Raw genomic sequence first — 26,896 nt, forward strand, 5'->3', positions numbered from 1 at the left:
AAGATTCCACCTCACCCCTGTTAGAATAGCCATCATCAGCAACACCACCAACAACAGGTGTTGGCGAGGATGTGGGGAAAAAGGAACCCTCTTACACTGTTGGTGGGAATGTAAACTAGTACAACCACTCTGGAAAAAAATTTGGAGGCTACTTAAAAAGCTAGACATTGATCTACCATTTGATCCAGCAATACCACTCTGGGGATATACCCAAAAGACTGTGACACAGGTTACTCCAGAGGCACCTGCACACCCATGTTTATTGCAGCACTATTCACAATAGCCAAGTTATGGAAACAGCCAAGATGCCCCAGCACTGACGAATGGATTAAGAAAATGTGGTATTTATACACAATGGAATTTTATGCAGCCATGAAGAAGAACGAAATGTTATCATTTGCTGGTAAATGGATGGAATTGGAGAACATCATTCTGAGTGAGGTTAGCCTGGCCCAAAAGACCAAAAATTGTATGTTCTCCCTCATATGTGGACATTAGAGCAAGGTCAAACACAACAATGGGATTGGACTTTGAGCACATGATAAAAGCGAGAGCACACAAGGGAGGGGTGAGGATAGGTAAGACACCTAAAAAATTAGCTAACATTTGTTGCCCTTAACGCAGAGAAACTAAAGCAGATACCTTAAAAGCAACTGAGGCCAATAGGAGAAGGGGACCAGGAACTAGAGAAAAGGTTAGATCAAAAAGAATTAACCTAGAAGGTAACACACATGCACAGGAAATTAATGTGAGTCAACTCCCTGTATAGCTACCCTTATCTCAACCAGCAAAACCCCTTGTTCCTTCCTATTATTGCTTATACTCTCTCTACAACAAAATTAGAAATAAGGGCAAAATAGTTTCTGCCGGATATTGAGGGGGTGGGGGGTGGACTGGATGGTAAGGGAGGGGGTGGGGGCAGGGGGGAGAAATGACCCAAGCCTTGTATACACATATGAATAATAAAATAAAAAAAATAATAAATGCTGCTAACAAGCCTTTGATACCTGGTTCGGGACTAAGGCATCCTGTCTTTCCTAGGATTTCTCCTCCTGCCTGCGTGGACAGCGTGCCTGTGGCACTGGTCACCTGGTGATCTTAGTAGTACGTAGTCTTAGGCTGTGGAGGATGGAGCAGGGAGACAGAACTATCTAGGGTCCCGTATTAGCACTGAGCCAGGGTTATACCAACCTTGGATCGTGCTTGCCTCCAGACTCTTCTGAGAAGGAATATATTTCTGTGAGATAATCCATTTTTCTTACTAATTTTGGAACTTGCTCTACTTCTAGAGTCTTCTGTAAAATCATGTATTTCTATTTTACAAGCAAGTTTATGTGAGGGTTTTGTGACATGCAGTCAGCAGCATCTTACTGATAGATCTATTTTCAGGAAGGAAAAAAAGAAAAGCACATCAATTTTTGATGTGATACTGTTATGAAGACTTGTATGGGATGGAAAGCCTCCACTAAACCTTGCTGGCTTAGGGATGTAGCCAGAGGCAAGGTTGGAATTCTGGGCTCTTGTCTCAGGAAGCCAAAGAATGAACTTCAGGGAAGATGAAGAGTGAGCATAGAGGTAGACAAGTTTATGAAGGGGAGAATGAAGCTCTTTTGGGAAGGGAGAGGTCCTGGATGGGATGCACACTTCCAGTCCATTTTGCTCAGGTTATTTTGTCTTTTTTTTTTTCTTGTAGCACTGGGGTTTGAACTTAGGGCCTCACGCTTGCTAGACTCTACCCCTTGAGCCACTCCACCAGCCCTGATCTAGTTGTTTTGGAGATGGGGGTCTCATGAACTATTTGCCTGAGCTGGCCTTGAGCCTTGATCCTTCCACGTATAATCTCAGCCTCCCACGTAGCTTGGATTATAGGCGTGAGCCACTGGTGCCTGAGACAAATGATTTCTGAAATGAAAGCTGGCAGTTTGGCTCAAGTGATAGAGTGCCTGCATCCCCAGAGCAAAGCCCAGAACACTTATTAGACAACTTTGAATAAGAAAACTATAGTGACCTACATTGGCTGTGGGCAAAAGGAGAAGGAAACACAAAGCAGGCAGTTTTGGGGTAGACGGAAGATCTATAAGAGAGTGATGGCTGCTTCTGGATTGGTTGGAGTTAATAGTTCAGAAAGTTCACACATAAACTGGGCAGGGGCCCTGGCAGAGGCTATGATGAGATTTAAATCAAGGTTTCAACATTATCCTTTTTTTTTTTTGGTGGTGTTAGGGTTTGAACTCAGTGTCTTGTACTTGCTAGGCAAGTGCTCTACCACTTGAGCCCATTCCACTCGCCCAATGTTATCAATTTTTTTATTAGCTTCACCAGCAACTCTTTACTGATTAATTTCCCTTATTTCTTCCTCTTTATACTCTCTGGCCTTCATAATTAAATTGAGGACATTTTGGGAGTTTTTAAAATCAGTATTTAGTAATACATGCATAATATATAATCAAACTTGAGCATAGGGAAATAATAATTCATGATTCTAGTTTACAGGTGTATATTCATAATTTTCTCACATTTCTGTGTTTAGACTATCTAGTGGTACTGAGGATGGAGGCTTCAGGCGTGCTGGGCAAGCACTCTACTACTTTACCTGTGCCTCCAATTTGATATTTTCATGCTTTGTACGTTGAAAAAGATTAACACACAAATAATTATTTTCAGGGAAGTGTTTTCAAAATAATTACCTTAAATGCTACCATAACATTTCTATATAAAATTCCACTGGAACAATATCTTGTGCTTAAAAAACAAATCTAGTTTAAAGATTTTGGTTGGATTTATTTTGCAATTTTAGAATCAGGTAACACTTCATTTCCATACAATAGAATAAGTGTTCCAGTGAGCTGAGCAGAGGGGACTGGTTTTATGGACAGGGAAGGGCTAAAGAAAGCAGAAACAAAAATAACACAGTTCTTGCTTCAAAGTTACGATATTACTGATGCTCTATCATTCTCTTTTCCTCTCCCTCCTTCCCTGAGTTCCACAGAGAAGTTCCATTGTCACTAACATGGTCTACCGATGAGTTTGTGTATGATCATGCTTGTTTTCATGTGTATGTTTATCTTTAGTCTATCTTCCATGTATGAGAGAAAACATGCGGCCTTTGTCTTTCTGAGCCTAGCTTACTTCACTTAACATGAAGTCCTCCAATTGTATCCATTTACCTTTTGGTTTTTTAATTCATTTGATTAACTGCTTGGTAAGGAGTCAGCACGAGCTGTCCTCTGGACCAGCTAATAGAAAATATATCAGACGTTGCATAGACATTAGGCCGAAGACTGGGAAATTCGTGTCCATTTGTGATGCAGCATGTGAAACACCTTGCTTTCAAATACCTAAATGTCATCTGTGAAAAATGACCAAATGAATATATTCTTAGGTCATGAAGATTAAATCTTCTTTCTCTGGATTTTGCCTTTGTTACTAAGAGCTCAGTGACTACTTTTGTCATATTATAAAATCCAGGAATTTGATTTAATGCAAAAGATAATGTCTGGCTTTATTTAGAAGAAAAAAATGAGCTGTGAGAAGTACACGGAGTTACTAGCAAAAGTTCCTCCTGCCCAGCTAGCTCCTGTCTCTTGAGGTGACGACTCTTAAATTGCCTTTAAATTATAACATAAATATTTCACATAAATATAACAACTAGTTACAGGTTTGATGTCTGTGTTTTCACATAAATATAACAACTAGTTACAGGTTTGATGTCTGTGTTTAAATGAGTGTGTGTATGGTTGGTTATTTGTACAAAGGTTGAATTATATCTTATGTATTTTGGGACAACTTGTTATTTTTTCTTTAACTCACAATGTATCATAAACACTCTTCCTTATCTGTACATCGCATTCCATTTATAACAATTGATTTAGTTCTTTCTTTTCTTGGTAGACATTTAATTTTCTTCAATTTTGTAAAGACTTTATAAAAATAAAAAAAATAAAATGTATGTAGCCCAAGCTGGCCTTGAACTCTCAGTTCTCCTGCCTCAGCCTCCTAAGTGCTGGGATTATAGCCATATGCCACCATTCCCTGCTTATAAAGCCTCATTGTAATAGTGAATTCTCACTGTAAATATCACTTTAATAGCAATAGCTTTGATAAAAACTTACCAAAGGTATCTGGAAAAATGAGGTTGAACACAGAAACAGAGTTAGAGGCACACTTAAAACTCAGCAGTTTTTCCTTCTTTAGTTTTATTATTGACACTAAACAAAATCAAAAGGGACTTTTGGTCTCCAGCCTATCATATAAGGAGTATGGAAGCTGTCACTCCTTACTAACTATAAGTAAAAAGTTTGACAACCTGAAAAATTAACTACTCTCTTCCGATTCATCAAAGAAGGGAGGTCACAGGGCAAACTACTGTCCCCAAAATTCGGGAGACAGATAAAGGGATACAGAAAATCCCTAAGCAGAAACCTCCATGGGACACAGTCAGGGGACAGGAAAACCTGACCTGCAGTTGACAAATGGCTGGAGTTTTATGTGGACAAGCCCAGGAATCAAAAGCCCCAGAGGGACCTCGTCATAGGGAGCCCCCTACTTTTGTGTTTTGCCCAAGTAACTTGATTAGTCAGCTTCACATCACTATAACAAAATACATGACACAGGCTACTTATGAAGTGCAGAGAGGTTTATTTTGGCTCATGGTTGGAGGTTCCTGTCCATGTTAGGTGGCCCCATTGGTTTGGGCCTCTGGCAATGGTTGCATGCCATGATTATAGCATATGCTTCAACCCTTAGCCAGGAAGCAAATGAAGAGAGGAAAGGGCCAGGGTCCCACAACCCCCTCAAGGGCATTTCCCTCATGACCTAAGGCCTCCCACCAAGCACCACCTCTTTTTTAATCATTGTACTAGTGTGTGTGTGTGTGTGTGTGTGTGTGTGTGTGTGTGTGTGTGTGAGACAATGGAGATTGACTGAACACAGATTGATTGCCTTAAGCTTGCTAGGCAGGTGCCCTACCACTTGAGCTACACCCCAGCCTTTTAAAAATTATTATTATGTTTTTGAGGTAGGGTCTTTCTAACTTTGCCCTGAGCTTGAGCTCACAATACTAAGTACCTTGGATTACAGATGAGCACCACCAGGCCTGTCAAACTCCAAGTCTTAAAACTCCATGGCACCTTCTAATAGTACACCATAGATTCCAGGTCTTTATCAGAGGGACCTTTGAAGGATGTTATCCGTATGCAAACCATAGCATGACTCAAATAGGTTCTTATTTATTCATTCATTTTGAGACAGAGACTGTTATGTACCCAGACTGGTCTTGAACTCAAGATCCTCCTGCCTTAGCCTCACAGTGTTGGGATTACAGGCACATGCCTAGCTTAACCTGGTCCTAACACTAAATATTGGAGTAAAAATCTTCCCTTGTTTATGGGAGGTGAAGGACAAAGGAATCATTTTGAAATATGCAGCACACTCTATTCTTCTTAACAAAGTCTGTGCTCAGAAGAAATGAACTAGCAAGAGTTTATGCTGCTGGAGTTTTATCAGATTCTAACCTACTGGGGAAAGAGAAATATCCAAGTCCATTCTGTTCTAGCCATCCTGTCTTACCTAAGCAAATGTGGACGGGGATCTCAAAAGCTCTTGTAGAGTTTACAGTCAGGAACAGAGGCTTACTTAAAGACTGATGCCTAATTATAGAACAATAGAATGCTTCCCTTCCCCCTATACCTTACACATACCACTAAAAACCTATCTACCAGAATTCCTTTTACCAATAGATCATGTCCAATTTCAACCAAAATTTACAAGGCATTCTAAAGACAAAACATGGCTTGAGAAGATGACATGACCAAATATAGACAGGCCAGAATCCAGTTCATAATCTTGCTAAGGAGTCAGTGAAAACAGTAGATGGCTTGCAAGAACAGATAAAAACCCAAAGACAAAATCAAAAAGAAATGCTAGAGATGAAAAACACTATAACAGAAATGAAGAATGCCTTTGATAGGCTCAACAGTAGCTTGAACCTTCTAAGGAAAGAGCTCTGAGCTTCAGGGTGTTTCAATAGAAATTTCCCAAACCAGCAAGCAAAGAGGAAAAGACAACTGAGAAAAGGGAAAGAAACAAAATAGTCCAGAACCGTGGAACAAATACAGAATATGTAAATATATGTAAAGGGAATATCATAAGGAGAAGAAAAAGAAATATAAGAAGCAATAATGTTGATGAATTTCCCCCAAATTAATGTCAGACACCAAATTGCAGATCCACAAAGTAAACAAAACCAAACACAGTTTAAAAAAGAAAAAACCTTATGCATAAGCATTTTACTTTTAAATTATAGAAAATCAGACATAAAAAATTTCTGAAAAAAGCCAAAGTGGAAAAAAGTCTTACCCACAGAGGAATAAATATAAAAACCTATACTCAGCCTCCCTCAAGAAGCAAGCAAGAAAAGAATGGAGTGATTTTTTTTTTTTTTAACTTGAGACAAAACCATGTAGCCAAGCTGGCCTTGAACTCATGATCCTCCTACCTTAGCCTCCCAAGTGCTGGGATTATAGGCCTGGCCACCATGCTGGCCTAGAGTGAAAGATTTAAGGTTTTCGGGGGAAAAAAATCCACCAACCAAGAATCAGGTACCCCCTGAAATTATCCTTCAAAAGTAGAAAGTTCTAGGAGGATGTCAGAGTAGAAGGACAGGATCTCTCCCCCCAGACAACAATGGCATAGGCAGAACCTGTTGGATGAGTTTGTGGAAGGCCTGCAACTTCCAGGAAAAGACTAGAAAGGTAATCCTGGTTAATTTGGGTCAATTTCAGTTCTTAGCATAGGAGCAACTACTGTCTTCTATTCCAAGCCCCACGACAGGGACACGCGATCATATTCCTTAGTAGTCTCCATGCAGCTTGCTGGACCAGGGTGACAATAGGGACCTTGTCCTCCATGTACTAGGGATCAGAACCAATTGCTGATTGCTGCTTCTGATGACAGATGGGAGACACTTTCTTCATCAGAATTGCAAGCTCTTCATTCTCCAGCTGAAATGACTTCAGGGCATATGAAAGGCCAGTACTCCCAACTCTTCCCTTTTCTCTTACACTCCTTTTTAAAGACTAGGACTTCAAAAGTGTCCTAGTCTTTATATGGGGAAAATTAGAAAGTGTCTGCACATTTTCAAAGAAAGGCACAAGCTCAGAAAATTGCTGCAAAGCCCTTAAATTAACCCCTTAGTCTTTTCTTTGGCCCAGTGACATTCTGCAGCAATCAAAACCATAACAAAACAACCCTGCAGAAAACCCTGGTGAAAGGGGAGAATTTGATTTCCAGGATTATCATAGTATTAGATTCAAATGTTCAGTTTTCAATTAAAAAAAATCACAAGGCTTACAAGGAAACTGGAAAGTATAGCCCAAGGAGAAAAAGTAGGTCAACAGAAACTGTCTGCTTTAGAATGAATGCTTGAGGTCCCTTAGTTCATATTTCGAAATGCAATCCCAATGTTGTAGAATTTGGAGCTGGGACCTTGGAAGGTGATTCTTTTTTAAAAGGCTTTTATTTATTTATTTAGCATCTTTTTTTTTTTTTGGAGGCTGAACTTAAGGCCTTACACTTGCTAGAGATCTATTCCATTACTTGAGCCACTCAGCCAGCCTCTTGGAAGGTGATTGGGTCATGGGGGTAGGGCTCTGAAAAGTGACTTTAGGGAGATCCCTAATCTCTTCCACTAACTGAGAACACTGAAGATAGGAGACAGCTCTCCAAAGCTGGGCCCAGTAGTACACACGCATTGTCTCAGCAACCTGGGAGGCAAAAGCAAGAGGGTCGTGAGTTTGTGGTCAGCCTGGGCAAGTCGAACACAAAACAAACATGGAGGGGAAGACCTCTACAATGAGAACTATAAAACACTGATGCAAGAAATTGAAGACTAGAAGATGGAAAGAATTCCCATGTTCATGGATCAGCAGAATTAATATCGTGAAAATGGCCATTTACCAAAAGTGATCTACAGAATCAATGCAATCCCCACCAAACTCCAATGACAATTTTCACAGAAAGAGAAAAACAACCCTAAAATTCATATGGAAGCACAAAAGACCCAGAATACCAAAAGCAATCCTGAGCCAAAAGAGCAATGCTGGGGGTTTTACAATACCTGACTTCATATTCTACTACATAGCCATAGTAACAAACACAGCATGGTACTAGCATAGAAACAGACATACAAATCAATGGAATGGAATAGAGGACCCAGAAATAAACTCACACAGATACAGCCTCCCGATTCTTGACAGAGGTGCCAAAAACATAACTTTGGAGAAAAGACAGCCTCTTGTACAAATGGTGTTGGGAAAACTGGATATCTCCTTGTACAAGACTGAAACTAGGGCCCTGTCTCTCATGCTGTGCAAAACTCAACTTAACTCAGAATGGATCCAAGACCTGAAACTTTGAAACTACTAGAGGGAAACACAGGGAAAATGCTTAAAGACACAGGCTAGGCAATGATTTTCTGATAGAACTCAATTAGCTAAGGATATAAGAGCAAGAATTGAGACATAGAACTGCATCAAATTAAAAAGCTTCTACAATTAAAGGAAATAATTACCAAAATGAAGAGACAGTCCACAAAATGAAAGAAAATCATTGCCACTTACTTAGCAACAGAGGATTAATATCTAGAATATATAACTCCAAAATGTTTATAAACACCAAAAGGACAAATAAACCAACCAACAGATGGGCAAATGAATGGAACAGTTTTCAAAAGAAGACATGCAGAGGCTGGAGTCATGGCTCAAGTGGTAGAGCGCCTGCCTAGTAAACAAGAGGCCCTGTGTTCAAACTCCAGTGCCCCCCCAAAAAATACAAATGGCTAATAAGTACAAGAAAAAAATGTTCAAAATCTTTAGGCATCAGGGAAATTTAAATCAAAACTGCATTGAGATTCTACCTCACCCTAGTCATCGTAACTATAATAAAAAACAACAAGAAGTACTGGCGATGACACAGGAAAAAAAGGACCCTACTACTGGTAGGAATGTAAATCAGTGCATCCACCTTGGAAATCAGCATGGAGGTCTTCAAAAATATAAAGATGGAACTGTTGTGATACAGTTATCCCCCTCCTGGATATATCCCCAAAGGAATGTAAGTCAGCATACAATACAGACACCTGCACACCTAGGTTGACAGCTTACACTATTCACCATAGCCAAGTTATGGAAGCAGCCTACGTACTCATCAGCTGATGAATGGATAAGGAAAATGTGCTGTGTACACACAGTGGACTGTTATTCAGCCATAAAGAAGAACAGAGTCATGTCATTTGCAGGAAAAAAGATAATGTTAAGCAAAATAAACCAGGTTCAGAGAGACAACTATAATGCTTGTCTTGGGTAATCTAGATTTAAAACAAAAAATATGAAAGTAGAAGGGGGAGTATTTGGGAAGAGGAAAGAGGTGGGGGGGATAAAGGGTAGTGGAGGGTTAAATAAGATCAAAGTACAGCAAACACATGTATGAAAGTATCACAATGAAACCTAGTATTTTATCCAATTGCTATATACTAATAAAATTTTAAATCACTATTTTGGAAAAATGAGTGTTAATTAAAAAAAAAGTCTTTCTGTTTTAAAAAGAAAATCTAAGGGCGAGGCTCAAGCAGGAGAGCACCTGCCTAACAAGTGTGAGGCCCTGAGGTTAAGCCCCAGTACCACAAAAAGCAAAAATTAAGCCGAGCTCTGGTGGCTCATGCTGTAATCCAGCTAGCAGGAGGCACAGATTAGGGGGGATCATGGTTCAAAGCCAGTCCTGGGCAAATGGTTCACAAGACCTATCTCAAAAAAACCCATCACTAAAAAGGGCTGGTGGACTGACTTAAGGTGTAGCCCCTGAGTTTAAGCCCCAGTACTGAAAAAATAATTAAAAGGAAAACAAACAATGACAAAAGATAACTCTCTAAAACCCAAGAGTGAGCTCTCACCAGACACCACATCTGCTAGTGCCTTGATCTTGAACATCTCAGCCTTAATACTGGAGGACAAATTTCCATTGTTTATAAGGCACCAAAGTTGATATTACTGTTACAGCATTCAAACAGACTAAGACACCTCCCCTGAGGAAGACCTGCCGACAGATCTACTACACAAAAACCTTAAAACAGTCCTCTTAAAGATGCTCAAAGGACTGAAGGAGGATGTAGAGAAAAATCAAGAAATGGTGTTGAACACAAATAGTTATCTATAATAATATAGGAAACATAGAAAGTGAAAAAACGATCCTGAAGTCAAAAAGTAAAATAAGTGAAATGAAAACTTTGCCAGAGGGATTCCAAGGCAGATTTGAGCAGGCAGAAGAAAGACTTGGCAAACTTGATGATCACATTAAGTGTGAGGAAGCAGAAAGAGAAGAGACTCAGGAAAGACAGTGCCTGAAACTGTTTGAATAAGCAAAGACCACGATGGGTACTTGTAAATGCTGATGTTGCAATTCTGTACCTTTTCTTTTCTACATAATTTAAGAAATCAATGCATTGAGAACAACTCCTGGTGTTTTCACACAGTGTCTAAACATATTAAAGCCAAGATGGTAGAAAGTTGTAACAAAGTGTTCAACTTTAGGATATTACATGTAACCACATAGAAAACAGCTATTTTATATATACAAAAGAAATTGACAAGGAAGTTAAAACATTCCACTATTTAAAAAAATTACCTAAACACAACAAAAGACAGCACAGCAAGAAGTGAAGAACACAAATGGCTACATGGGATATAGGAAAAACAGCTAAATAACCCAATTCCCTCCTTAACAGGAATTACTTTAAATGTAAATGAATTGAACTACCCAATCAAAAGTCAGAGACTGGGTCTTATAAAAACATGATGCATGGCTCAAATGGTAGCAAGTGCAAGGCCCTAAGTTCAGTCCCCAGTACTGCCACACACACCCCAAAAAACCCCAAAAACTACACCTGATGTAGTCACAGACTTACTTTATTAATTTATTTACCTATTTTATGGTACTGGGAATTGAACCCAGGGCCTTGTACATGCTAAGCAAATGCTCTACCATTTGCTACCTTCTTGTTTGTATTGTTTTTAACATAGAGTTTCACTAGCTTTGCCTGGAATGACCTTAAACTCATGATCCTCCCACCACTCCTTAGACAAAAAGAAGAAATAAAAGGTATCCAAGTTGGAAATGGAAAAGAAAAATGATCTCTGTTCATAAGCAATATGGCCTTGTTTGCAGAAACTCCAAAAGATTCCACAGAAAACTCATTAGAACTAATTTAAAAAATCAGCAAATTATCAGGATACAAAATCATCACATAAAATCAGTAGCATTGGCTGGGCGTGGTAACACATGCCTTTTTTTTTGACACATGCCTTTAATCTCAGCATAGGTAGGCATAGGTAGGAGAATCACAGGCCAAGGCTGACCCAGGGCTAAAGCAAAACCTTACCTGAAAAATGAACTGGAAGCAAAAGTGCTGAGGGCAAGGCTGAAGTGGTAGAGCACTTTCCTAGCAAACACAAGGCCCTGAGTCAAACCCCAGTATTGCCCCCCAAAAAGTCAGTAACACTTTTATACAATAACATTGAATAATCCAAAAAGGGAAATTTAGGAAACACTTCAATTTACAGTAACAGTGAAAAGAAAAAAATACATAGAATTAACTTAACCAAAGTGATGAAAGATTAACCAAAATACAGTGAGAACTGCAAAACATTGCTGAAGAAAGTGAATGACAATATACATCGAGAGTCCCGTGTCCATGAATTGCAAGACTTAACACTGTTAAGGGATCAGCACTGCCCAAAGAAACCTACAGAGTCTATGCAGTCTCTCCCAAAATCCTAATGGCATTTTTTATAGAAATAGAAAAATTCATTTAAAAATTCATATAAATTATCAATGAACCCTGAACAGCCAACTTTTTTTTTTTTTTTTTGAAAAAGAAAAACAAAGCTGGGGAATTCACAACCATGATTTTAAAAACTTACTATAAGGCTATGAAAATAGTACTGGAATAAATACAGGTACCAGTAGAGCAAAAGGAAACCCAGAAGTCATGGTCATGTGATTTTCCACGAGTGGGCCAGTGTAATTTTTTTTGGTGGGACTGGGGTTTGAACTCAGAGCTTTGCTCTGGCAACACAGGCATTCTACCACTTGAGCCACACCTCCTGTTCATTTTGCTCTGGTTACTTTGGAGATGGAGTCTCTCAAACCTTTTGCCCAGGCTGACCTTGAACCATGATCTTCCCAGTCTCAGCCTCCCAAGTAGTAAGGATTACAGACATGAGCCACTGTTGCCTGGCTGGGCCAAAATTATTTTAATGTGGAAAAAAAACAAAAGCCTTTCACAAGTGATGCTTGGAAAACTGCATGACTACACCTCAAATATGTAAGGTAATATGATATGTAAAAATGAACTCAAAATGGATCAAAGAGCTAAGATTGTAAACCTCTTAGAAGACAACAGGGCAAAAGCTCACAACATTAGAGTTGGTAATGATTTCTTGGATATGAACCAAGACATGAGGAACAAAAGAAAAAATAGACAAATGGAACTTCATAAAAAATTAAAATTTGGGGGCTGAGTAAGGGTGCAGCTCAAGTAATAGAGCACCTGCCTAGCAAGCACAAAGCCCTGAGTTCAAACCCCAGTACTACCAAAAGAATAAAAACAGAAGTAGGATTTCTAAAAATTTTAAATTTTGTGTCTTGAAAGACACTATCATACTAGGTGTGGTGATACATGCCTGTAATCCCAGCACTTGGGAGACTGAGGCAGAAGGATCACAAATTCAAGGCCAGTCTGTTACATAGTGAGGCCTTGTTTCCCACCTCAAAAAGAAAAAAAAAAGACACCATAGGCAGACTAAAATGGCAATATCCAAAATGGAAGAAATATTTGTAAATCTTATATTTGATAAAGGATATTCTGATATTACTCCAAAATATATATAAAATTCCTATAGAGAATTCAACAGCAAAAAACCAAAAGCCACACAAAAAATGTAATTAAAAAATGGGCAAATGATTTGAAGAGAAATTCTGCCAAAAAAAAAAAAAGACATACAAATGGCTGAAAAACACATTAAAAATACACATCCCTAACCATTAGAGAAATGTAAACTCACACTACACTGCAATACCCTTATGCCAATTAGAATGGCCCTTACAAGAAAATAAAAAGAAGAAGCTGGGCACTGTGGCTCACATCTGAAATCCTAGCTACTTAGGAGGTGGAGATTAAGAAGATTGCAGTACAGACCCACCAGGGCATAAACTGGAGGGCCTATTCAAGAAATGACAGAAGTAAAAAGTTTGGAGGTGTGGCTCAGGTGTAGAGCACCTTCCTAGCAAGCACAAGGCCTTGAGTTCAAACCCCAATACTGTGAAATAAATAAAGGGAATAAAAATAAGAAGCAAAAAAACCCAGAAAGGAAATTAGAACCCTTGAATTTTGTTGATGTGAATGTAAAATAGTATAGCCATTACAAAAAACAAAACAAAACAAACAGTTTTGGAAATTCACCAAAATATTAAAAAGAGGTTGTGGGCAGGGAGGATGGGGAAGAATGGTGAATCTGATGAAGATGTGTTGTAAGCACACATGTAAATGTCACAGTGTGCCACCCCTGTAGATATATTACATATTAATAAATTCTTTAGATGTGAAGAAAAAGAGGCTGGGCCTCAAATCCCAGTACTACTAAAATAAGCAAGTAAAAAATTAAAAAGAGAATTACCATATGATTCAGCAAGTCCACTTTTGGGTATATTCCCAAAGAATGGAAGGCAGAGTCTCACAATATTTGCAGACGAATGTTTATCACAACACTATTCACAATAATTAGGATCTGGATGCAATTCAAGTGTCCATTGATGGGTAAATAGATAAACAAAGCATGGTACATACATAAAATGGAGTATTATTCAGGATTAAAAGGGAGGGAAATTCTAGCATGTGTGAGGTTCTCAGTTTGATACCCACAACCAAGCCACTACAGACTCCCAAAAAAGAGGAAATTCTGACATGCTACAACCTAGAGGACACTTGAAGACAATATGCTAAGTGGAATGAAGCTATCACAAAAAGGCAAATGCTGCATGATTCCAATTATGGGAGGTATTTAGCCAAGGGAGAATTACAGAGATGGAAAGTAGAATGGTAGTGGCCATAGGCTAAGGGTAAGGGGCTGGGCAGTTGTTATTTCAAGAGCATAGCATTTTATAAGACAGAGTTCTGGAGATGGATGGTGGTGATGACTGCACAATAGTATGAATGTACTTAACTCTGCTAAACTGTATACTTGTAAAGGATAAAGATGGTGTATTTTACACTGTGAATATTTTACCACAATAAAAACATGGGAGAAAAAAAGTAAAGGAAAAATAAGAGCTTCTCAGACAAACAAAATTTGAGTTTTTTTGCCAGTATATCTATGTTACTGGAAATGTTAAAAGAAATTTTTCAGAGTGAAGGAAAATGGTATAGATCAGTGTGGAGAGTGGAGTATGAGAAGCCTATGAGAACTTGACATGAGCACAGCCATATCAAATAATCTGCAGGCTGGGATCAGCACAACCCCCAGTTGTGGAAGGGAGCAAGCACAGCTATGTTAAATAATCTGCAGGCTGGGGATGGCACAGTCCCCAGTGCAGAAGGGAGTGGGAACAAAATGCAGCACAGCTGCTTTGCATAAGAGCAAGGATGGTTGCACCATCACCTTCAGACAGGGACAGTACTTGCAGAAAGTAGCAGTCGCAGGTTCCCCCTGTTCCCAATAAGTACAAGGTCACACTGCCCTGAGAACTGCTGTTCTATTTCCATGTTTGCCGCTGTATATAATAAACTTGCTGGAGGTGGTGGAGGCTGTTGTGTGTCTCCACCAGAGCACCCAGCCCACCTGATCCCAGCTTTTTGCATGTTTGTCTTTTGTCCTTTCTCAATCTCCTGTCACTCCCAGTTAGGTTCCTAGGATGAGCTCATACAGGTTGCAAGAGATCAGCAATTATTTCTATGTAAATAAGGAAGAGCATAAGAGAAGGAAGAGGGAAGATAAAATTAAAACTGAAGGAGGGGGCGTGGCTCAAGCATTAGAGTGCCTGGCTAGCAAGTGTGAAGCTTAAGTTCAAACCCCAGTTCCACTAAAAAAAAAAAAAAAAAAAAAAAAAAATATATATATATATATATATATAAAGGTAATAATACCTTTCCCTCCCCTTCTTCCTAGATTACTTTTGTTTATATGATAATATTTTTTCAGATTTTATTTATTTATTTTTATTGTTTAATCATTTGTTCATATGTGTATACATATGTGTATAAGATTTAAAATTATGGTGAAAAAATATGTTGTTCTTCTATAAAACTGTAATTACCTAATGTTGTTTTTATCCCTTTTCTTTTTTCTCCATACTATTAATTTTTTTAAATTATGTACTCTTGATTTAAGAGAGATTTGAAGTTGGAGAACTGAGAGGCAATCGCTTCCCACAGACGGTTCTGCACTGGCTTCTTGGCATCAGGAGAAATCTTGATGTCAATGCTGTGAGCCTGTGCAGCTCACATAAGCTGAAAGGGTAGTGCACTCCTTCCTTCTTGGTATGTTGATCTCCTCCACAGTTTTAGATGGGACTAGAGATCTTAGTTATGACCTTTAAAAAAAGCTACAACATTCTTCTTGATGGCTTGATCTTGTTGATACTCCGTGGTGCATAGATACCACATTTTAAGAAGCTTATGCATGGTTAATGGGCACCTAGGCTGATTCCAGAGTTTGGGTACTGTGAATCATGCTGCTATCAGCATGGGTGCGCAATGTCTATTGTATGCTGACTTCCATACCTTCAGACACGTGCTCAGGAGTAGTATGGCAGGATCACATGGCAGTCCACTTTTGTTTGTTTGAGGAACTGCAATACTTATTTCCATAGTGGCTGCACTAATTTACATTCCCACCACGGCATTGCAAGGCTGTCTTCCTCACTCTCTTATCCTCACCAGCATTGTTGTTTGTTTTCTTGATGACGGCCATGCTGACTGGCGTGAGATGGAGTCTCAGAGAAGTTTTGATCTGCATTTCCTTTACAGTTGAGGACATGGAACATTTTCTCATGTCTTCATTGGCTATTTGTACTTCTTTTGAGAACTGTCTATTCAATTCATTTGCTCATTTAATAATTGGGTTATTTGTTTTTTGGTGTTTAATTTTTCGAGCTGTTTATAGACTCTGGATATTTATCCCTGGTGGATGACTATCTGGCAAATATTTTCTCCCATTCTGTAGGCCACATCTTCATTCTGGTCTTTGCTGTGAAGAACGCCTTTTAGTTTGAGGTAGTCTCATTTGTCAATTCTTGCTCTTACTTCCTGAGCATTGGGGTCCTACCCAGAAAATTACTGCCTATGCCGGTATCTTGCAGTGTTTTCTCTATATTTTTTTCTAGTAGTTTCAAGTCTTACATTAAGTTCTTTGATCCATTTTGAATTATTTTTTTCTAGTACTGGGGATTGAACCCAGGGCCTCAAAATTGCTAAGCAAGCGCTCTAGCACTTGGGCTATGCTCCCGGTTCTGAATTGACTTCAGTTTAGATATGCATTTTGCCCAGTATCATTTGTTAAAGAGGCTGGCTTTTCTCCAATGTATGCTTCAGTGCCTTCGTGAAAATCAGATGGCTGTAGCAGCTTGGGCTTATTTTGGGTCTTCTATTCTATTTCACTGGCATATGCATATATGATAATAACATAACTAAGCCCATTAAAATTGTAAGAAAAAAGTGGGGGGGAGTAAGAAAAAGTGATACAGAGGATGAATTTGATCAAAGTGTATTATATGCATATATGGAAATATCACAATGAAAACCTTTTGTACAATTAATATACACTAATAAAATGTTTTTAAATGCTACAACAAATTGTATTCAATGTCAAAAGAACATCTAGGTGTGGTGGTGAGGGCCCATAGGCCCACTACTTGGGAGGCTGACACAGGAGGACCAGCGCCTAGGAGTTCAAGGCCAGACTGGGCAACAGTTAGACCCTGTGTAAACAAACCTGATCAGCTGTGTCTTCCTATGAAGACACAGGCACTCAATAAAGTGCCTGGTGTGGACTATGCATATCTCCTGTGTGTGCCAGTGTAGACATGTGCCAGTGTAGCCCCCCAGTGTGGGGCTGCTTCTCTGTGCTCCAAAGCTGACTGGCTTAGCAGATGGGAGGAACACCACCTTGGCCATGGCTTCAGGGTCACACCACCAAAATAACAGAATATTAGTGCACTGAAATAAGACTTTGAATGTACAAGTGTTGATAGAGAAAGAACAATGAAAAAATAAAATGCCACAAAGTATTAAGAACCAACGTCAGAGGCAAGACGTCAGAATAGATTGTACAATTCTTTTCAAAATCAGCTTTACATTCTCCAAATACTTCATTAGTTTTTAGGGCTGAGGTGTAGCTCAGGAGTAGAGTGCTTGCCTAGCAAGTCCTGGGTTTAATCTCCAGCACTGGAAAAACAAAACTACAGAATTAAATATTTCATTAGTTTTCCTTTAAAATGCCTGCGTCTGTCACCACAGTCTGTATCTGGCAAAAGTGATTTCTCTGTAATGATAGTTTTTGTGCAATGATGTTTTATAGTTATAAGAACTGTCATTGCTCTCCATCTTCCTCGCTATCTTCAAACCCTAGCTGTATCAAGAAATAATCTGCTCTGAACATCTACAATTGCAAATTTCTCAAAAATGAAAATGGACCAAAAAAAAAAAAAACTCCATAAATTTTCTTAAAAGGGGAGATCTGAACTGAAGTTAGTTATAGGAAAGGACATTGCAGGTTTGCCCACATCCCAGCTTCAGGGAGCACAAGACGGGTTCTCTGCCAGGTCCAGGGTTCTTCATCCTTTCTTCACATATTTCCTTTCCTTTTCTCTCTTTTCCTCCCTCCGTCTTCCTTCCTTCCTTCCCTCCCTTTCCTTTTCCCCTTCCTTTCCCTTCCTTTTCCATTTCCCCTTCTCTTCCTTTCCTTTCCTAATAAAACTGTCACTTTGCACCTAAAAAAAAAAAAACAAAAACAAAAACCACAGGTCTTTGAGACCCACAAACATGGAAAGCATTTCAAAATGTCTCACAAGGTGGAAGTTTTAGCATGCATTTATTTTAGCATAACAGGATAAAGCATAGACAAGGTGGAGTAAGGGAGAAAAGAGAGAAACAGGAAATGGGAGCAAAGACTCAAAATGGTGGCCTCCATCTCCTAGTCTTACACAGGAGAGCTGGGGAAATAAATGTGTTCAAAGGTGGCTGAGACAGCCGTTTCCTCAGAGGAAAGGAGAAGCTGGTAGCTCCTCTTCGTCTCCCTGTTCCTATAACTTTAGCATCTAAAAGGAGATGGGAGGGGGCAAGCTGCTTTGCTCCAGTGTCAGAGTCTGGTCCTTTAAGTATTTATTAAACGAATATAATTTCCCTGTCTCCTCATCTATCTCTCCTGCCTCATTTTGATATTTCAAAATTGGGTTATTTGAGCACTCAGTTATAAAAAGTTTCAAAATAACTCAATTGAGAAGCACACCTTGAATGGTGTGTTTGAAGCTACTAAATGCAATAAATCCACTGTTGCTTCCCTTAGGAAGACAAATTAATGGTCGTATCAAAGATTTCCATATTAAAAAATCTTCTGAGCTCTCTTTCTCTGAAGCTTGTGCTGCCTCTTGTCCCCTGACTGCACGCCTTGCTACTCTTTGCCCTCCTTCTCTTCCTAACCTTGGACATCCCCCAATCCCCAGACAGAGATCCAAATCCAGAGTTCCCACAGGTAGCTAAGCTACAGCCCAGTCCCGGGTTTCCTGTTTTAGATAGAGTCCCCATCAATGTAGCTCTGACACCCACATATTCTGATGGCCCATTTACTTATTATTATTATTTTTTTTGATGGCCTCTTCTAAAACTAGAGGTCCTTGGCCAGAGTCCCAACTCTGGGGATCCCCACATCAGAGCTGGACAATTGGCCCCATAACCAACTGGAGAAAGTAATGGTGCAAAACAGAAAAGGCACTTAATCAATATAGCTCTATGTGAGCCAGCATCCTGAGTCCTGTCCTCTGGGCACAAGCATGCATATTAATCAGTCCTGATCAAACTGCGATCTGCTTGATTATTATCTTAGGGCTGGTCACACAGTCTTATCCATGATAAAAGGATTGCTGTTGCCTGGGAGTAGTTTGACTCTTGTCACAAGACATTTTTTCATTAGACCTATTGTTCCTGGAATTCAAGGTGACTGTAGGAGCAAAGGAGGCAGATACAAAACGCGAGACAGAGACTTCAAGCTTTTCTCCTGCTTTCAGTTACCCACCAGAATGTTCACATCCAAGTCGGTTCTTTCAGCAAAAGCAACCTGTAAGCCCCTGTTACAGGTCAGATGAGGATAATACTATTCCTTGGACAGAGGTTGAGTTGCATGCTATCATTACAGGTTGTCCAAATGTTAAAGAAGGTTCAATTAAGTTTCCTTGAGAATGTGCTCTCCTAACCAAAACCTATCAGCCTGGCTTTTTAGATCTACAATTAATCCATCTACCTGTAGGAGATGTCATAGCTCTGGGCTGGGTCACATCATGAATTGAAATGCCCCTTTGGGTATTTTTCTAAAGTGAGGACAAAAGGTAAGGTGAAGGCTCAAAAATTACTCCAAGATGTTCATATACAAATTCCACTGTATTTTCCAAACACATTATACAGCACTCTATTCCATGGCCAGAGAATTCTTTTTACAATGAATATGCCTGACTTAAAAACAAACAAAACCTTTCAAAATTCTGGTGTTAAATTGTGGAGAGCAGATTATGAGAAGCCTATGAGAACTGGTATAAGCTAGGTGAGGTGCAGCTCAGGTGCTTTCCCTAAGATGTTTATCTGTAGGCCGAGATTGGCACAGCCCTGGCCACAGAAGAGGAAAATGCAGAACAGATGCTTCTTCTAGGTTGTTTGCGTTCAGAGAAGCAGGAACAGCAGTTTTCTCCTGTTTACAATGTCACGCCCTCCCAGAGAACCACTGCTCCACTGTTCACCACTATGTATAAAAGACTCACTGCAGGAGGACCCGAGGCTTTTTGCTTTGGGAGCTTTTGCTTCGAGGCTTTTGTTTTGGGCTTTTTGCTTTTTTGATGTGGGAGGACTTTGGAAGGGAAAAGGATTGCTGAAGGGAAAAGGATTGCTGAAGGGAAAATGTTGTAGGAAGATTGCTGAAAGGGGAAAATGAATTGAAGGGAGGATTACTGAAGGGAAAAGAATTGCTGAAGGAGAATTGCTAAAGGAGAATTGCTAAAGGGGAATTGCTAGCAAGTCTGAGGGCTGAGACTTTAAAAAAGCTAAAGAGAAAACATGGGATGGTGCAAGTCTGCACTGAGAACTTTATACCTAGTCTTTAGAAAAGCTAAGCTAGAGAAAAGCTACAGAGAACATGAGACAGTGCAAATTTGAGCACTGAGACTTTAAGAAAACTAAAGAGAGAACTTGGGTCAGTGCAAGCCTGGGGGCAAAGACTTTAAGAGAGAATATACTAAAGAACAGCTAAGAGAAAACACAGGACAGAGCAAGTCTAAGGAAAGAGACTTTAAAGAACAGAAAAGAAGACTTTAAAAGCAAGGTTTTAAGGAAAGACTTTAGAAGCAAGGTTTTAAAGAACTGCAAAGGAGTAAGGCCTTAAAGAATAAAGATAGAGAAGAGAAGCAGAGTAAATGAAGAGAATAATAGAGAAAAGAAGCAATGAGGGATGTGTGTTTCCACCTGAGTGCCCAGCACACCTGGCTCCAACTTTCTGTCTGTCTGTCTATCCTGTGTCCTTTCTGCATCTCCTGTCACCACCAGTTAAGCCCAGTTGGATTTGGTAATAACCTGGAGTGAGAGAACACTCACTCCAACAAGGAGCAAGAGAAAAAGCTCTCTCCATTAAATTTCTGAAATTAATAGCCTACTCAATTTGAGTTTTCTAGTTGTTTTGGGGGATAATTTCAGTACTTTTCTTAAACACCACTCCATGACCTGGATTTAAAAAGCCTTCACATGAGACTGGGTATTTAATTTAGTGGTAGAGTACTCGCCTACCATGTGTGAGGTCCTGGGTTCAATTCCCTGTTTCATAAAAAATAGATTACTTGAAATAGATTTGGGATTTTGGGCTGTCATGAGAGAGACAATACAACTCCAAAGTCACTAGGCTAGGCAAAATTTACTTCTGCAGGTGGGTGTGCCACAGACAAAGAGTCTGGTAAGCAAACACACTGAGCAGGAAAGTCACCCAGTTTTTATCTCTAACACAAGCCTGCCCCTTACCCTGATTGAACAGGTTTTGGTTCACAATCTTTGAGTATAGCTAATTTGAAAAGGGGACATATGGAGCAAAGGACTTTGGGGCAAGGGGAGCAAGGAAATTGCTCTGAGCAATAGCTTAAGCAAACGTTTTAAGATAGGACATCTGGTGATAACAGGAGCTCACTCAGTTAATAAAAACAAACAAACAAACAAACAGCACTTTGATTAAAGACAGGAACCCTGCAAGGTTAAGCCCATACATAATGTAGGTGACAATTCAGGGAAGTTAAGCTGACATCTGGAAAATGGCAGTTGTACTATATAGTAGCTCCTTTAACAGAAAAGACCTAATTTTAATTCTCACATAAATGAATAATATAAAATACTACTCTGTCCTGGACTTAAAGGATGCCTTCTTTTGCATTCCCTTACATCCTAAAAGTCCATCTTTGCCTTTGAGTACTCTACACAAAAGTCTTGGACTGTCCCTCCCCAGGGATTCAGAGACAGCCCCCACCTCTTTGGGTTGGCTCCAACCCAAGACTTGGCAGAGTGGCAATATCCACAAGCTACTCTGCTACAATATGTAGATGACCTCCTGCTCTGTCAACCAACTGAACCTGTCATTTCACGAACCACTGAATCCTTACTAAAGTTCCTAGCAGATAGAGGATATAAAATCTCTAAAGAAAAAGCCCAACTGTGTCAGTCTAGGGTTACATATTTAGGTCTTGTCCTGGAGAAGGAAATGAGGGCTATAGGAGAAAATAGAATTCATCTTATCCTGACATGAAAGGTCTTTGTCATCCCTTACCTGTATGGTCATGGACCACTATCTGGCCCTAGATTTTCTTTTGGCTAAACAAGGAGGGGTATGTGCCATCGCCAATACTTCCTGTTGTGCATATATAAACACTTCAGGCATTGTAGAGGAACACGCAGACCACATTCTCCAACAGGCTAAACGGCTCCAGTAACAGTTCATCAAAACTCAGGTTTCTACACAGGTATGGGACCAAATAAAATCCTGGCTCCCCCCAGGACATGGTTCCTACCCTTTCTGGGGCCTATAGTTGCCACTATTCTCTTACTTGTGTTTGGGCCTTATATTTTAAACTTACTTACCAAGTTTGTTTCCTCTTGCCTAGAATCCATCAAACTACAGATGACCATGGTGGAGATGAAAACATGGTCCCTGGATTGGACTATGAGCACATGATAAAAGCGAGAGCACACAAGGGAGGGGTGAGGATAGGTAAGACACCTAAAAAACTAGCTAGCATTTGTTGCCCTTAACGTAGAGAAACTAAAGCAGATACCTTAAAAGCAACTGAGGCCAATAGGAAAAGGGGAACAGGTACTAGAGAAAAGGTTAGATCAAAAAGAATTAACCTAGAAGGTAACACCCACGCACAGGAAATCAATGTGAGTCAATGCCCTGTATAGTTATCCTTATCTCAACCAGCAAAAACCCTTGTTCCTTCCTATTATTGCTTATACTCTCTCTACAACAAAATTAGAGATAAGGGCAAAATAGTTTCTGCTGGGTATTGGGGGGGAGAGGGAGGGGGTGGGGTGGGTGGTAAGGGAGGGGGTGGGGGCAGGGGGGAGAAATGACCCAAGCCTTGTATGCACATATGAATAATAAAAGAAAAATAAAATAAAATAAAATAAAAAGAAAACGTGGTCCCTTCTAACTCCTCTCGTGGTCAGCCCTGATGCTGCAGGCCCTTTCATCACCTCCTGTTAACAGGAAGCAGCCACTGAGTAGACTTCTCATCATCCCTATCCCTAACAGCAGTTAGGACGATCACTGAGTGGGGGGGATTTGAAGGCTGGACTTTAGGAGGCCCCAAAATGTGATAATTGGCCAAGGAGACACTTGTCCTTCCCAGGAAACTTTTGTTTATACCTGAGAGACATCTCCACCCTCAGGCAATAAAAAAAGGCTATAAAAACCCAATTTCCAACCTGACCCATGGGATCACCAGTTTCCAGGTCCCCCAGAATTCACCCATGCAGCCTTTCTCTTCTCTTCTCTTCTCTACAAATAAAATATTTCCAACCTCTGCTGCTGGAGTCCACCTGTGCTTTCATTCTCAGAGTGGACCCAAGAACCCTGAACACCTGAAAATTCCTGCATATGTCATCTGTGCATCACACTCATTAGACTTCCTTTGCTCCCCACGAGAGCTTTGCATGTGCTAAGCACGTGCTCTAGTGAGAGCTTCATCCCCAACCACCTTCTCTTTATAGTTTTGATCAAGAGTTCAGAATAGTTGTTTAGCTATAGTAGCTAATTCCTGAGGCCTTTTTTTTTTCATTTTTCTTTTATTATTCATATGTGCATACAAGGATTGGTTCATTTCTCCCCACTGCCCCCACCCCCTCCCTTACCACCCACTCCGCCCCCTCCCTCTCCCCCCCCTCAATACCCAGTAGAGACTATTTTGCCCTTATTTCTAATTTTGTTGTAGAGAGAGTATAAGCAATAATAGGAAGGAACAAGGGTTTTTGCTGGTTGAGATAAGGATAACTATACAGGGCATTGACTCACATTGATTTCCTGTGCGTGGGTGTTACCTTCTAGGTTAATTCTTTTTGATCTAACCTTTTCTCTAGTTCCTGTTCCCCTTTTCCTATTGGCCTCAGTTGCTTTAAGGTATCTGCTTTAGTTTCTCTGTGTTAAGGGCAACAAATGCTAGCTAGTTTTTTAGGTGTCTTACCTATCCTCATCCCTCCCTTGTGTGCTCTCGCTTTTATCATGTGCTCAAAGTCTAATCCAGGGACCATGTTTTCATCTCCACCATGGTCATCTGTAGTTTGATGGATTCTAGGCAAGAGGAAACAAACTTGGTAAGTTTAAAATATAAGGCCCAAACACAAGTAAGAGAATAGTGGCAACTATAGGCCCCAGAAAGGGTAGGAACCATGTCCTGGGGGGAGCCAGGATTTTATTTGGTCCCATACCTGTGTAGAAACCTGAGTTTTGATGAACTGTTACTGGAGCCGTTTAGCCTGTTGGAGAATGTGGTCTGCGTGTTCCTCTACAATGCCTGAAGTGTTTATATATGCACAACAGGAAGTATTGGCGATGGCACATACCCCTCCTTGTTTAGCCAAAAGAAAATCTAGGGCCAGATAATGGTCCATGACCATACAGGTAAGGGATGACAAAGACCTTTCATGTCAGGATAAGATGAATTCTATTTTCTCCTATAGCCCTCATTTCCTTCTCCAGGACAAGACCTAAATATGTAACCCTAGACTGACACAGTTGGGCTTTTTCTTTAGAGATTTTATATCCTCTATCTGCTAGGAACTTTAGTAAGGATTCAGTGGTTCGTGAAATGACAGGTTCAGTTGGTCGACAGAGCAGGAGGTCATCTACATATTGTAGCAGAGTAGCTTGTGGATATTGCCACTCTGCCAAGTCTTGGGTTGGAGCTAACCCAAAGAGGTGGGGGCTGTCTCTGAATCCCTGGGGAGGGACAGTCCAAGACTTTTGTGTAGAGTACTCAAAGGCAAAGACGGACTTTTAGGATGTAAGGGAATGCAAAAGAAGGCATCCTTTAAGTCCAGGACAGAGTAGTAAGCAGTACCTGGAGGTATTTGGGCTAAAAGCGTATAGGGATTTGGAACTACAGGGTGGAGAGACATTATTGCTTCATTGATCAGACAGAGATCTTGGACTAGCCTCCATTTGTTAGGTTTCTTTCTGACACCAAGAATAGGAGTATTATATGGGCTGGAGCATTCTATTAGCAGTCCCTGTCTTTTTAAGCCTTTGATTATGGGAATTAGTCCCGCCTAATTTCTGGTCTTAAAGGATATTGTTTTTAATGGGGAAACCAAGAGGGGTCCTTGAGATGAATTAGGACTGGGACTGTTGTTTTTGCCCATCCATGGTATGTCCATCTATCCACTCCATGGGGTCTACTTGTTCCTCTATCAGGGGCAAGCAAAAGTACTCTCCTGGGGGAGATAGAAGATCTCACCCTAGCAGAGGAGTAGGGGTTTCTGGGACAGTTGAAAAGGAGTGACAGAAGTAGAAATCTCCCCAGGAGCAGGCTAGAGGCGGAGTGAAATAACACCCTAGGGGCTGGCCTGATATGCCCCAAACAGTAATTTTCTTGGAGGACTTGCATCCAGGAGAGAAAGGAATAGCTGAAATGCTGGCTCCAGTATCAATAAGGAGGCTGACCTTGTGCTTTTCAATAGTAAGTATCACCTGGGGCTCCTCTGTTTTTATGGTGGTTATAGGAACCTGGATGGGAGGCCTCAGGACACCTCAGTCGGTGGGTGGCTTGGCCTCCATTCCTCTGGGAACTGAGGACAATATGCCTTCCAGTGATTTCCCAGACAAATGGGGCAGGGTCCCAGAGGTGGCTTCCTCTGGGGGCACGCCCTCCTAAAATGGCCAGCCTGTCCACACTGAAAACATGTTTTCAGGTTTGGACTCTTTTCTAGGGGAGCCTCTCTAAGCACTGTGATCAGAGCCTCCTGCCGTTTATCTCTCGTGTCCTGCATGAGCTTGTCCTAGAAACCTAACTGAGAGTGATAAGAGATGCAGAAAAAGACAACAGATAGAAGACCAAACACGCATAAAGCTGAGGCCAGATAGGCCTCTGATGTATGCCAGGGTCATTAGGGTCCAGTCTCTCAAGCACAGGGTAAAATTTAAAACCAGCTGTATCCTCTCCTTGACTATGAGCTGCCTGCAAGGCAGCCTGCAGGGCACTCTTAGCAAGAGTGGGAAATCTCCTGAACGGAGGTATGGCTCAGGTGGTAGAGTGCTTGCCTTGCAAACATGAATCCCTGAGTTCAAATCCCAGCACCACCAAAAAAAAAGGAGGTAACCCCAAAGGCATGGTTCCCTGTCTTGATGGGCCAGAGCATCCTCCTGACCCTCCTCATCTGACACTGAATCAGAATCTGAATCATCTTTGGACTGAATTCTAATTTTATGTGAAAACTCATCCTCATAATGTGGGGCTGCCGGCTCAGTAACTCTGACACCCGCAGCATTTTGTTCCTTTAAGGAATACTGCCTGAATGATTGTAAGGGGTGAGTTCCACATCCTGACTTGAATACTGAGGAGGAAAATCTTTCTTTATGTGAGGGAGTAGGCTCCAAACAATTTTTAATCATAGACCACAAACTAAAAATAAAAATGGGCATGCATTCTGTCCCCTCAGCCAAATAGTGTGCCCTCAGCCCATTTCCTACCTTGTTCCATGTTTCTAAATTTTCAGTGCCTTCCTCAGGGACCCACGGGTAAGTATCCTGTACGAAATCTAAAAACTGCACGAGTCGTAGCAACCTGACTCTGCTTCCTCTAATCTTTAGCATAGCTTTTAAAGCCTGTATGTAGAGTTCTTTGTCCTTAGACTCACACTGTCCCATGTTTTTATACCTGGCTGTATTCAATTCACTCTCTCCTCCGCCTTACTTATTTCTTATTATATCTTATACGTGAATTTCGTGAGAGTGTCTCCTCATCTCAGGCTTCAATATCCTCCACAGCTAGGGTCCCGTCCTGGTGTCATCTCTCTCTCAGGTCCCTGTTTTCAGGTGCCACCTCTCATGTCCCACACGAG

Source organism: Castor canadensis, chromosome 4 (assembly GCF_047511655.1).
Source record: "Castor canadensis chromosome 4, mCasCan1.hap1v2, whole genome shotgun sequence".
Lineage (NCBI taxonomy): Eukaryota > Metazoa > Chordata > Mammalia > Rodentia > Castoridae > Castor > Castor canadensis.